Consider the following 12,268-nt stretch of genomic DNA (forward strand, 5'->3'; position numbering starts at 1 on the left):
CACAGGAGAGGAGCTTACCGGCCAAATCCACGTCAGCATACCTACCCGTGATACACTACTGTTGTTAACGCACAACTAACACTACCGGGAAAAAAGACGCTAGACAGAACCGAGCGATACTAAATGTAAACTTGTGGGCAATTAGTTGAAGGGGGCGTTAATGTTGTCAACAACAGAAGTGATCTGGCCTTCCCCAAGGTAGTGTTATAGGCCCTTTGCTGTTCTTTATCTATATAAACAATGTGCGAGACAATATGAGCAGCCGTCTTAGGTTGTTTGCAGATGACGCTGTCGTTTATCGACTAATAAAGTCATCAGAAGATAATAACAAATTGCAAAACGCTTTAGAAAAGACATCTTAATGGTGCGAAAATTGGCAGTTGACCTTGAATAACGAAAAGTATGAGGTCATCTACATGAGTGCTAAAAGGAATTCGTTAAAGTTCGGTTACACGAGAAATCAGTCAAATCTAGAGGCCGTAAATTCAACTAAATACCTAGGAATTACAATTACGAACAACTTAAATTGGAAGGAACACACAGAAAATGTTGTGGGGAAGGCTATCCAAAGACTGCGTTTTATTGGCAGGACACTTAGAAAATGTAACAGACCTACTAAGGAGACTGCCTACACTACGCTTGTCCGTCCTGTTTTATAATACTGCTGCCCGAACTGGGATCCTTACCAGATAGGACTGACGGAGTACATCGAAAAAGTTCAAAGAAGGGCAGCACGTTTTGTATTATCATGAAATATGGGAGTGTCACTGAAATGATACAGGATTTGGGCTGGGCATCATTAAAATAAAGGCGTTTTTCGTTGCGACGGAATCTTCTCACGAAATTCCAATCACCAACTTTCTCCTCAGATTGCGAAAACATTTTGTTGACACCGACCTACATAGGGAGAAACGATCACCGTGATAAAATAAGGGAAATCAGAGCTCATACTGAAATTTATAGTTGTTCGTCCTCTCTGCGCGCTATACGACATTGGAATAATAGAGAATTGTGAAGGTGGTTCGATGAACCTTCTGCCAGGCACTTAAATGTGATTTGCAGATTATCCATGTAGATATAGAACAGATACCGTGAGCGAATGGAAACAAGACGCACAGCGTATATCGTCGACATATGCATTAATGCGCACTATTTTCAGTGCAGTACACATAAAAAGCTAATGGGGCAAGAAACCAAACGAAATCCGATAAGCCTGTAAGAAGCCGCCGGAGACCGTGGGCCGCTTATACCAAAATACTCAGAAACGCTGAACAATGTCTGAAAGTTTGTCAGTGTTCTAGTTCACCCTGTATACTAGTAGAACACTGCTCACGAATAAAGGATATGGCATTAGAGTCCCTTTTGGCCTACACGGTTTTAACTTGTCATAAAATTTACACATAGCAATAATCAACATAAAATGTTAAGTAGCGTGAATATGATTTGGAGTTTAGTGTTCCGAAGTATAGTTGACAACAGAATATAAAATGGGAAAGGAGGAATGTATTGGATATTTTTGCAGAACGTTAGACTAATCAGCTCCTTTGTATAGAAAAGACAGTTATTGGTTTCACATTCGTCGTGGCATTATAACGTGGCGGTGGGCGTTGCTCTTGCTTGACAGTCGAATGTCTGCCATCTCTGTAACAAAACTTCTGCTAGGAGAATGAGGGCTACTATGAGTGAAAATCTGTTGTTTTGCCGGCCGCGGTGGTCTAGCGGTTCTAGGCGCGCAGTCCGGAACCGCGCGATTGCTACGGTCGCAGGTTCGAATCCTGCCTCGGGCATGGATGTGTGTGATGTCCTTAGGTTAGTTAGGTTTAAGTAGTTCTAAGTTCTAGGGGACTGATGACCACAGTAGTTAAGTCCCATAGTGCTAAGAGCCATTTGAACCATTTTTTTCTGTTGTTTTTCGTGGTTACCACATTTTGGTGAATGGGTCTTAAAAAATTCGTTTTTCATGAGTTATTGCCGGCCGGGGTGGCCGAGCGGTTCTAGGCGCTACAGTCTGGAACCGCGCGACCGCTACGGTCGCAGGTTCGAATCCTGCCTTGGGCATGGATGTGTGTGAAGTCCTTAGGTTAGTTACGTTTAAGTAGTTCTAAGTTCTAGGGGACTGATGACCTTAGAAGTTAAGTCCCATAGTGCTCAAAGCCATTTGCACCTTTTTTTCATGAGTTATTGCGGAAGTAAAAATGGGAAAATAGAACACAGAATGTTGCGTTTTTGTTTATGTGGGTTTCGTATAGACGTTGTCTTTTCAAGGGCGTTTTCAGATAATAACTAGTTCAGATCAATGCATGTATAACAGCCTTCAATCAGAAAAAGACTTTATTTAAATCATACGCTATGCCATTTAGGATCCAATACTCCGATTTGTTTTCATATAGCGACAAGAAGTCCTGTTAAATAGTTTTTCAATTCTGGTTTTAACCAAACTGATGTTATAGGACATCCGAAACATGTTTTCAAGAAATATGCTTATTCTTACAGAAGCATTTCTTACCAATTAGCCTACTATCGTAAAACACGCCATTAACAGCAGACATGTCAAACTTGAGAACGGTAGCAAATGGTCGCGTGTGTATGATGTTCGTATAAATTCGGTTCCCCCTCTACCGGTAAAAGATACTCGAAATGAGCAAATATACAGCGTTCGTTCGTGGTTCTTCTCCTCTAAACCGTACAGGCAGAGGGAAAGCAGTCGAACCACAAACGATTTTTCTGTAACGCTCAGGAAGGAGACGGCGCGTCGTCTTTTGTTTATGCTGCGTGGAGGAACATGACACATGCAACAGGCAACAGGCCGCGTGTGTTTTTGTCGTTTTTCGGTCGGAGTGGGACCCGACCGGTTGGGGCGGATTTATGGCTTTTACGGCGTCAGACGCCCAAGTCGTTAGGGACGGAATGCATTTCTGCCCGGTTTCACAAGCGGCACGCTGCGGTTTACACCAGTCTTTGAATTTCAAACGCCAGAAATACTACATTCTGAATTTTTAAACCATTAATTCAAACTTCTATTGAAAATGTAGAAAGAAAACACGATTTGGTATGGGAAAAATATTTCCAAGCTAAAAATATGTGGATATGGCGACCAAATGAATCTGTAACATTTTTTGTGAGAAGTAGTTTAATCCTTGAGCCTCTTGACAATAGTGGTGTCATTAGAGAGATCTCCAGTACATTCGGACAAGCACCAAAGAGGAAATGTGCCACGGCGTCGTTGAAGAGAGCATACCAACACACCCCTGAATTTATGTAGAAAAATCAAGGGAAACTCAAATACGGAATTGCTTCTGATCCCTGCGCCTCCTGAATATGAGGCTCTTGTCTTAAGCTTGATACTCGTATGCAAAGTAAGACGGAGATAAACTGTGAGTGCGTTTCTAGTGGGGATGCAATTGAAGTTTTAGTATTTTCTGCACGTTTGCGGTTCTACCTCAGTTACTCATTATTAGCGAGCAATTGTACCTTCTGTTTCCAGTATGGTTGTGACTTCGATTATTTCCTATTGCGTTGCTATCCATTGCCTTACAACTGAAGTAGGGAGTAATTACAGTTAATAATCGAGAAACGTTTGCGACAATTTCTGCCGTTCAGTTAACAGATTGGGTGCAGTGTCGTTAGCCGATCGGCAGTTTGGTGTCAGCCGTTCGTGTGATTTGACAGTCATTGTGCCTCGAGTACACGGCAGCTAATCCCGGCATTCGCGTCGCAGCTGGTTAGCGAGTTTATGCGAGCTGGATGATCGCGTCGCTGCGAGGACTGTGCTTGTACGCAGTTTAACGATGCCGGCCGCACATCATGGTCGTCAGAACGCCTGCTGGATTGGCGCGTAACTGCCAGCTCCATTGAAGCTCTGCCAGTATTTGCTAGGCCAAATAGTGTGTAAGAGGGTGCTTAGCCTGGCTTCTGATGATGACGTTACGTGCAAACATCGTACTTTCAGAGTGAAAGAAATGTACAATCTCCGTTCCGTACTAAATACTGTACCTGTTCATGTATACGTGACTCTTGTAATACGTAAGCAATATTATGAGGACAGACAACAAATTAATGACAGTCATATTTTCTGATTGAGTAATTATTTATGTAATGATTGACATCATAGTTTTTGTTAACACACAAGTCATAGAAATGGTGTCCGATGGATTATTTGCACATCAAGAAATATTTCTTCTTTTTCTCTCTTCAAAAATATCCTGTAGGGAAGTAGCGAATCGGAAATTTTACGGTAATGTTACGTTTCTGCTGCAGCGATTCGCTGAACGAAGTCACGGTGAAGTAAATCCATTGGTTTTCGCGGTCTAGTATCAACATGTATAAAATCCTCTTGCGTATCAGGGCGTGTTATTCTACATAGCATGCATAACCAAAGGTGACGTTTGAACCTGCTAGTAGCAGTACTCTTCACGACGACAGAATCACTGCTTCTCCGCGAAGAGGACCGCAAGTCAAAAAAATGGTTCAAATGGCTCTGAGCACTATGAGACTTAACATCTCAGGTCATCAATCCCCTAGAACTTAAAACTACTTAAACCTAACTGACCTAAGGACATCACACACATCCATGCCCGAGGCAGGATTCGAACCTGCGACCGTAGCGGTCAGACTGTAGCGCCTAGAACCGCACGGCCACTCCGGACGGCTACTGCAAGTCAACCAACAGAAGTATTATACGACCGTCTGTTTCTCATAGTTTTTTTAATTTAACGAATTGCGTGATCTAATGCTCTAATTGACTTTACAGTATTGTGCTCGATAAGAATGAATTTATCAAATAAACCGTTCACCTGTTTACAAATTGTAGTATATCAAGTGAGTTGGAAGTGTCATAAGTGAACAAAAGTGAGCTCCACAATTTGTGGCCAAAGGTGTCAGGAGAAACATTGCCGCTCGTTCAATGTTCTGATACACTTGAGCACGATCAGTCACTTTTTTCTGAGCCACTGTTCTACGAAAGGTGTTTCAGGGCATCCACAAGATATTCCTAGAGTGTGGCTAACTGGGATGGGGGAGAGGGGCGAAGTGCGACGCAATGGTTATTGTTTAGTGAGCAGAAGCACGCTTCTACAAAAAGGGCCAGATCCAAACCGCTTCCATCGTGTGAGAAGAATGTCATTGCCGGTAATGTTTCCGCAGTCACATGCGTTTAATATGCCTTCGAGCAAAAATATAGTTAGTTCCAATATTATGCTGTAGCAATCGCCGGTCCGTGTTCGCCCATTTCTAAACCTGTCATGTTTAGTTCACCTGCAGCGTTTCTACATTATTATGACATGGACCAGTGTGACTGATCAGATGTAACTCTCACCAATACCCAAATGCTAGACAACTCCAACTTCGGACATCCTCAGTTCCCTCCGTTGATATTTTGTGTCTCTTCATTTACATCGCCTAATATCCAACTGCCGCACATAGCGTGCGCTATGAGGATTACAGGGACTTTCGCTGCATAGTCTTCAGCGAGGAATGGCATTAAGGGCATTGTACTGTATATTACAGTGTTACTCAGTGGCTAAGTGGCTAAGTATCTGACTGCACATCCAAAGGTTCGGGTTCGATTCATAACCGGTTGCAGGGTTTATAGTTTCTTGCACTTTTGCGTGAAGAGAAAGCCGCGTAGCACTGTGTTCTAGTTTCTCGTTAAACTGTAGGTCGTCATAAAAGTACATAATTAGGTGAATTCACCGATCGAAGGAAGGCTAAAGTACACAGCCTCTACATCTACATGATTACTCTGCATTTCACAATTAAGCCTTGGAGAAAGTTCTTTGAAACACCATCAGACTCTTTCTCTTTCGTTCCACTCTCGAATAGCGCCAGGAAAAACGAGCACTTACATGTTTCCGTGCGAGCTGTGATTTCTGTTATTTTATAGCGATGATCATTTCTCTCTCTGTAAGTGTAGCGATGATCATTTCTCTCTCTGTAGGTGGGAGCCAACAAAATATTTTCGCCTTTTTTAACACAGTTTTTGCAGAGTACCTTGTAGATGATGATGATGATTGGTTTGTGGGGCGCACAACTGCGCGGTCATCAGCGCTCGTACACAGTCTCATTTTTTTCATAGTCCAATTTTTTTTCCACAGTCCAATCGAGCCACTGTCGCGAATGATGATGATGAAATGATGAGGACAACATAAACACCCAGACCCCGGGCAGAGAAAATCCGCAACCCGGTCGGGAATCGAACCCGTACCCGTGATCCAGAGGCAGCAACGCTAGATAGGATAACTACAGCTATTAGTAAACATCTTGGGTGTTAATAAACTGCTTCAGCTGTATTTAGTCCTCTGTTTATAGAGCACTACCTATTTCATGGCTCAAGGAGCCACAGCTTCAGGTGATCATATAACTAAAACATTAAAGCTAAGCGTTTTAGCGGTGTTTGGCTTTGCGGACGACGAATGTTGGGTACGAAGTTCAGAACTCAGCTGTAATGCTTTAGTTATATGTTCACCTGAAGATGTGGCTCCTAGTGCCATGAAAACGGTAGTGATCTAAAAATAAAGAACTAAATACAGCTGAAGCGGTTTATTAATACCCAAGATTACACAGTTTTATTTACTATTGAGTATAACTTAAATAATTATTATTTAATATAAATGATCTTTGTCTTTAACATTTTATCAAGTAATACTTTTCCTTGAGACATGGAGTAAAGATTTGACAAATTCTTTAGAGCTCCTCATCCGTTGAAATATGAGGTGCTCTGTGGCGAGGTACGCCCAAAAGTCCTGTTCACTCTTTTCTTCATTTGCAAACCGTAATAGACAGTGTGACCTTTTAGCCAGTTTACTGCGTTCCTCTCCATTTCCTTTTGAGGAAGCCCGTTGTTGTTATTGCATGGCGTGCATCCGGGGGAGGAAGTTGGCGACTGAAATTTCGCGAATAGATCGTGCCGCAACAAGAAACGCCTTTGCTTGAATGTTTGCCACTCAAACTCGCGTATCATGTCCTCCAACAGGATGACACCGCTATCGAACCAAACTCTGGGTATGAGATTAGTAGTCTAGCGTGTACTACACGGGAAGTGCGTGTCTCGGGAGAAGCGGCTGCTAGCGTGGCCAGGGCGGCGTGAGGCCGCTTTCCCACGGCCTCCCTCCCTCCCACGCGCCTCTTCATGCGCTGTCGGTGCAGCGGCACTGCGTAGGCGGTCGCAGCATCAACGACAGTCTGCCCGACGTCAGGATCGTCCCACGCAAGAAATACAGGCACCGTGCTATCCTAGTTACGCTGGAAGACGCCGCGGCGAACAGGTAGCAGCTGCCAGCGAACAGGGAGCGCTAGTAAACCGTATCGAGAGCAACGGCTCGCCCTAGCAGTTCATCTGTAGTCCCCGTTACTGAGCAACACGACGCACCTGTTAGCAAGCTGGGAACAGCCGGTCTCACGTCCCTCTCTGACCATCCTGCTATACAGGGTATTACAAAAAGATACGGCCAAACTTTCAGGAAACATTCCTCACACACAAAGAAAGAAAATATGTTATGTGGACATGTGTCCGGAGACGCTTACTTTCCATGTTAGAGCTCATTTTCTTACTTCTCTTCAAATCACATTAATCATGGAATGGAGACACACAGCAACAGAACGTACCAGCGTGACTTCAAACACTTTGTTACAGGAAATGTTCAAAATGTGGTCCGTTAGCGAGGATACATGCATCCACCCTCCGTCGCATGGAATCCCTGATGCGCTGATGCAGCCCTGGAGAATGGTGTATTGTATCACAGCCGTCCACAATACGAGCACGAAGAGTCTCTACATTTGGTACCGGGGTTGCGTAGACAAGAGCTTTCAAATGCCCCCATAAATGAAAGTCCAGAGGGTTGAGGACAGGAGAGCGTGGAGGCCATGGAATTGGTCCGCCTCTACCAATCCATCGGTCACCGAATCTGTTGTTGAGAAGCGTACGAACCCTTCGACTGAAACGTGCAGGAGCTCCATCGTGCATGAACCACACGTTGTGTCGTACTTGTAAAGGCACATGTTCTAGCAGCACAGGTAGAGTATCCCGTATGAAATCATGATAACGTGCTCCATTGAGCGTAGGTGGAAGAACATGGTGCCCAATCAAGACGTCACCAACAATGCCTGCCCAAACGTTCACAGAAAATCTGTGTTGATGACGTGATTGCACAATTGCGTGCGGATTCTCGTCAGCCCACACATGTTGATTGTGAATCGAGGAAGTACAGTACATACTGACGAAACTAAAATGAGCTCTAACATGGAAATTAAGCGTTTCCGGACACATGTCTACATAACATCTTTTCTTTATTTGTGTGTGAGGAATGTTTCCTGAAAGTTTAGCCGCACCTTTTTGTAACACCCTGTATATTTTCTGTGCCACGTCTGAATCAATCGTAGCCTCAACAACACTGTGGTCATACCCTCAACTAAAAGTGCAGAAAATATTCTAGTTCTCCCGTGTCCTGACTGCCAGTATTGAATGCTCTGGCAAAAAGATGATGATCTTTTCAGAGACGTGACTGACGAGCTCTTGTGTGACGAGATAACGAGTATTCGACCAATTTTCGGGACTGAAGTTGGATCGTAGTCATTAAGTGGTCGGGAATAGTCAGGCCATCGTCACGAAAGACCTGAGACTGACGGCCGAGCACTTTAGGCAGGCCTTTTGTAGTCAGATTATTCATCCAGTAAATAACAATATCCGGTTAAGCAATCTCGATGTGCTACGATAAGCGTAAATAATCAAGATGTTACCAATTTTTTTTTGTGGCAGTTTGAAGTTAACTACGAGACTACAGTCAACTCTATTTTTTCCCTCAACAGCACCATTCTTCTTATTTTTTCTCTTGGCCTTATCGCGTATCTTCACGGGGTCGGCATATTAATCTGACTTTGGCACTTTTGGTGATAGAGGGTATCTGGATACTCTTCATGTCGTCTCACTCAAGTGAACGGATGCTGATCGGGCACGAAGAAATTCCTGTTAACTATCCTGTCGGCATCGAGGTCATCAGAAAGGGCACTAGTTTAGTTAGACAACAAAGAGGGGAACTAACTAAAAAAAAAAAGGTTCAAATGGCTCTGAGCACTATGGGACTTAACGTCTGAGGTCATCAGTCCCCTAGAACTTAGAACTACTTAAACCTAACTAACCTAAGGACATCACACACATCCATGCCCGAGGTAGGATTCGAACCTGCGACCGTAGCAGTCGCGCGGTTTCGGACTGAAGCGCCTAGAACCGCTCGGCCACCGCGGCCGGCCGGAACTAACTCTCTGTGACCTTGTTGGAGCGATCATCATAGCGTTCGTTTACTGAAAAACCTCAATCTAGTAGTCCGTATGTGGATCTGATTTTGAGGCCAGTAACGAGCCACTGAGTCACACTGAGCGATCTGATTTTTCGTGCTACCAGTATGTGTCTTAATGCTGGCATTCAGATGAGTAATTCCTTGTAATTTCTTGTTCACAACCGATCTGCATGTGCTATCCCATCATAGTTCACATGGAGCGAGAGGGTGCAGTGGGTTAGGCATTGGACGTGAATTAGGGAGAAGTGTACCTCCAACCATAGTGATTCACGATTTACTTAACTCGTAGTCTTGTTTTTAGCATTTGCCGACTCTCGATCACGTCCGGGCCGGGAATTTTCTCTGCTCGGTGTGTGTTGTCTTTGTTACCATCATCATCGACGTGCAAGTCGCCGAAATGGTTTTAAATGAAAAGATTTACAGCAGGCGTCCAAACTCTCCAGAAGGGGCCTTCCAGCCTAAAATGCCATGCGCACATCTTTTTAGTCTTTATGTGGCTTTTCTGCCCCTAAATGGTTTGATGCAGAATATCATGGCCGATTCCGTCTTCAGTACTACGTCGTGTGAGTTCTACGAACAAACACGGCTCTGAGGAGAGAAAATGTGTATCCCTCGGGAAGGCAAGGTGATCTAAGTGTGCTTTCAGCCAGTTAAATACCTTCGCCCCTTAGCGGTAAATCTACGTGGAGATACCAGTAGCCTCGACAGGTCGCCGGTCGCACGCCGCAGCGCATTCTCACATCGACGTTTGCCGGCAATATTTCCGTGTCGTTACACGTTACACGTCCCGTCAGTGGTCAGTACTGCCTGCGGAAAGCGCGTTTGTTGCTGATGTACGTGAAATTGGCGTTTTTGAAAGGTGGAGTGCGTTGGAATTTGTAACCTTGCTGTTGGCAGCGAGCTCGTTGGTCTAGGGGTTATGATTCCTGATTCCTGTTTAGTGTGCAGGAAGTCCCGTGTTCAAATCCGGGACGAGCCCTTGCGTTTTGTACAGACCTGAGAAGGAAACCATCTTGCACTCATGTATTCGTCCGGAAGACCCAAAGTCAATGTAATCGAAGTGTGATTTCAGCCAGTTAAGTATCCCCTCCCCTTTACCAGGATCATATTGCCGTTTCACAAATTACGATAATTTCAGTCCGCAGCTCGTGGTATAGTGGCTAGCGTTGCTGCCTCTGGATCATGGGGTTCCGGGTTCGATTCCCGGCGGGGTTAGGCATTCTCTCTGCCCGGGGATTGGGTGTTTGTGTTGTCCTCATCATTTCATCATCATCATTCGTGGCTGTGGCTAGATTGGAGTCTGAAAAAAATTGGACTGCGAAAAAATTGGTATTTTGTACGGGCGCTGATGACCGCGCAGTTGAACGCCCCACAAACCAAACATCATCATCATCATCATCATCATCATGATAGTTTCAGACCCAGATTTTGTACCTTGTTAACTGTTGGTAGTCTGTTGATTCTCTCAATCTCTGGGTGATCTTAATTATTGTATAAAATGACAGATATTTAGAAGAGCAGTACTGTTTCCGACTGCACAAGAATGTTTCCGGCTGCCAAGAGTGTGGAAGAATTCTATCTAAAATATATATTTCATATTTTCGCGAAAACCTCTACTGATCCTACGCGCACAAGAATGTTTCCGGCTGCCAAGTGTGTGGAAGAATTCTATCCAAAATATATATTTCATATTTTCGCGAAAACCTCTTCTGATCCTACGCATGTACTCAGTCCGGATAGTCGACAAAAGCAAGGTTCGGATGCGTAGTTCGTGGCCACTTAGCGGCCCTGCGACGTCTTCACCGACGAATCTAATTCCGCCGAAGACGGCATAATAAGGCGCCATTATTTCATCAATGCTTGATGAGCCTATTACGGCGCGACACGCCTCAATTGTTTAACTGGCCGCCGTCGCCGCCGCCGCCCCCGCTGCAGGAGCCAGCGGCCGGCCGGCGGAATCGAATCAGCCACGCGCCGAATCGATCCGTGCTCGACGTGTTGTTCGTCTCGCTGCTCTATTTCTTGTCGATATAACTACAGTGCCCAGAAAAAGTTTTGTGCCGCTAGCGAATCAGCGGACGTGTGTGGGTTTGCATTCGAGGAGAGCAGGGAACGAAAAAATAAGCTATATGAAACAAAGAAGCAGAGGGGTAAAATAATATTATTAGCCAAAATGTCGAAAAGTTCATGATCGATTTATTTCAGATTTGTAATCGATTCTCGAAACAAAAAATAACCTTTTTTAAACAACAATGTAAAGGTTTATTGTCAAAACTGAATGCGAGAAAGAAAAAGTCACGCTTTGCTGTGATGTGAAAAAGTGAGATTTCGTTCTCCTTTTTCTCAGTCACTTTTAACTACGATAGTAGAGCATTTAAACCTCTATCTAGAGTGTTTTTCCCATATGATTATATTGTTTCTCTGTGTATATAATTTTAAACAAAACTTAATTTTCACAACAAAGTTCTATTTTGTTTTCATCCACGCAGTCGGTTTTAACGGAAAATCTTCATAAGCCGATGGCTTATTAGCTTATATTTAGACTACTACTACTACTACTACTACTACTACTACTACTCATCCGAAGCTTTGTAACAAAACCCATTTGTAAATTAAAACAACGCGTAATAATATCATCAAAGCTACAGTCTCCACAGCAAGCAGCTAGAAGGGTCTCTCTCTCTCTCATAGCCCGTATACCAATGACGGCAACCGGTTTATCCGATCATTTCAAGCGTATCAAGGTTTCGCTTGCAGTAAGAATAAGGAAGGCTTAAGGTCGGACATTCAGATACGATGGAACTGATTACGATCAATGTGTGTTTACCATGTTGCTCTTTCACTGTGTGTTGGTTCAGAAAACGAGTTCATGCTCTACAACTCAGTATCCAAAAAGCGAAAACTTTATATTCTGAAGTTTTGTAAATGTCTACAGAAAATTTTAAAAAAGCAATGAAAACTAAAAACGAAAGGTAAGG

At 43.9% G+C, this 12,268-nt stretch overlaps 1 protein-coding gene across 6 annotated transcripts in view; it reads left to right on the forward strand.

Annotated features, from left to right (window-relative positions):
* Positions 1-12,268, forward strand: part of LOC124802684 (LIM domain-binding protein 2) — a 794,320-nt gene that overhangs the window by 545,876 nt on the left and 236,176 nt on the right. The gene's annotated exons all lie outside the window — the stretch shown is intronic.

This window comes from Schistocerca piceifrons, chromosome 6 (genome assembly GCF_021461385.2).
Source record: "Schistocerca piceifrons isolate TAMUIC-IGC-003096 chromosome 6, iqSchPice1.1, whole genome shotgun sequence".
In the NCBI taxonomy this organism is placed as follows: Eukaryota; Metazoa; Arthropoda; class Insecta; order Orthoptera; family Acrididae; genus Schistocerca; species Schistocerca piceifrons.